The following is a 2413-nucleotide window of genomic DNA, read 5'->3' on the forward strand; positions in this document are numbered from 1 at the left end:
AGACGCACCAGTTGATCACCTCCTTCGCGCCAGCGCTACGGAGGTCTTTGGAGGGGGGGTGTGTTACGAACCCCTCCACCCAGCACTACGAAGCACGCCATCTATTGTCCTGATCTACCTACCCAGCACCACGAGCAACGCCATCTAGGGACGAGACACGAGTATGACTCGTCTTAGTTACCACTCCGAGGTTTCCCTTCTCCATATCCTGGGTTGCGTCACCTCCTCAAAGTCTTCTTTGTCAGCTCCAATTCGAGGAGAGGACTTGGCTCTGGGAAGTGACCACAGGATCATCTATCCTCTAAACCTACGTGCAGTGACTACCTACCGTCTTCTACAATACTCAGCCTTACTCGTCAGCCATCTCAGCTCCTCACTTAAGTACTTATATGTTGTATTAACTCCCCCACGTCCACTTGCTTCAAGATTGTTTTATGTTTATTAATATGTATATACTGTTAATGTTTAGGTTAAGTTTGGTTAAGGGTAATTTATAAGCTGAATATTTTGTTAAGGGATTTATGGTACTCTATTATATACAACGAAAACTCGCATCCTTTGTCTACCCTTTTATAGTCCGATTGTCTTTGTTTTTTTTATTGTTGTTACCTGTTGGGATCTGGGTAGGCGTATAACTATATTCTAAATCCCCAACTCGTAACAACTCCTAAAGTCAAAAGGATCGATAGGCCTTGCTTTCGCAGTCCGTATTCGTACTGAAAATCAGGATCAAGCCAGCATTTGTCCTTTTGCTCTACGCGAGGTTTCTGTCCACGCTGAGCTGGCCTTAGGACACCTGCGTTATCATTTGACAGATGTACCGCCCCAGTCAAACTCTCTACCTGATAATGTCCTTGGAGCGGATCGCGGCGGGCGCGAGCGCCCGGCCTTCTCGTAGACGCGGGCCCGGCGAGGCTTCGCTGTTAGCGTATCCGGCCGGAACCGCACGTCCACTCGTCGGCCCTTCCGCCGCTTAGGGCTAGAAAGAGGAGACGCTCCCGCGCGGGGAGACTCCCATTCCGTCTCACCGAGTAAGTAAAGAAACGATCAGAGTAGTGGTATTTCACTGGCGGCCGCCCACACGGAGGCGGAACGACCTCCCACTTATGCTACACCTCTGATGTCTCTCTACAAAATCAGACTAGAGTCAAGCTCAACAGGGTCTTCTTTCCCCGCTGTTTAGTGCAGGCCCATTCCCCTGCCTGTGGGTTCGCTAGATAGTAGATAAGGACAGTGGGAATCTCGTTAATCCATTCATGCGCGTCACTAATTAGATGACGAGGCATTTGGCTAGTAATACTCATAAAAAATTTTTATTAGTTACAACAACACGGAGCCGCTTCCTGCATGCCCGGACGCTCCTCACTTTCTCTAATTTTCTTTAAAAATTAAAACTCAAATGCACAACTGTGCCCCTAAAATCTGACTATCTTGCAGGGATTACCAGGTAGTGGCTGGTCTTATGCCACCTCGTGCGCCGAAGGCAACACCCAGGAAGTTCACTGCAGCTACCGGAGGCAGCGAGCTGTTGTTAGCAATGAACCTCCTGATGTCGACCTCGTGTGCACGGTACTTATCGATCTTGTGCTGCTCAGCTAAGCGAAGGGTGTTAATATCGCTTTCGAAGGGCACACAGACGTCGAGCACCGAGTACTGGCCATTTTTCTGCAGGATCAGATCAGGCTTCACGAACGTGTGACCACTTTGTACCCGCGGCTCTAAGAGTACATGGAAGCCTTCTCCCTGTAGCCATTGTTTTAGCTTAAGGAGGATACGGTCATGTCTTGTCACCCTGTGGTTTTGGGCAGCAGGACACCTCTGTAAGAGATGTAGTATATCCTCCTGCCCTTCCCCACATCGGCGACAGGTCATTCTTCCCAAGTCCTCATTAGGCGCCCGGCCAATGGCTCTAGAGAATCGGCAGTTGATGGTCTGAGACCTGAGTCGCAATAGGTCGATGGCTTTCCTGCCTGGGCCTAGGTCGTTTCGCAAGATGGCATTGCTGGCCCGGCTTCCAAAGAAGTTCTCCGCCCCCTTGCCATGCCAGGATGTACTCCACTCTTCCCTCTTCTTCAGCAACAGCGACCTTTTCAATTGAGACAAGGTGTTATTGTCTATATGGCCTACCCGGAAGTGCCTCGCCATTGCCCCGACTTCGCGACCCCAGAGACCCCCAGAGGCTATAAACCTTACTGCAGGGTCGTCTGAGGCCTCGAGACGCCGGAGCAGTCCCATCTTCTGATGGGAAACGGTCTCCAGTAGCGAGGGCACTCCCACGCCCCCGTCTCTCATGGGTAGGCCAATTTCCGCTGTATTGAGTGTCCGAGGTAGGTGGAGCCATTGCCTGGTCCGGTCGCGAAGGGTCCTGTCTAGTGCCCTGAGAAGGTTAATAGAACAGGATCCCTTCACGCAC

At 51.1% G+C, this 2413-nt stretch overlaps 1 pseudogene; it reads right to left on the bottom strand.

Annotated features, from left to right (window-relative positions):
• Positions 1–250: 250 nt before the first annotated feature.
• The window catches only part of LOC121874442, a 7452-nt pseudogene continuing 5289 nt past the window's right edge, over positions 251–2413 (bottom strand).

The sequence above is a fragment of the Homarus americanus genome, unplaced genomic scaffold (assembly GCF_018991925.1).
Source record: "Homarus americanus isolate GMGI-L3 unplaced genomic scaffold, GMGI_Hamer_2.0 scaffold28185, whole genome shotgun sequence".
Taxonomy (NCBI): domain Eukaryota; kingdom Metazoa; phylum Arthropoda; class Malacostraca; order Decapoda; family Nephropidae; genus Homarus; species Homarus americanus.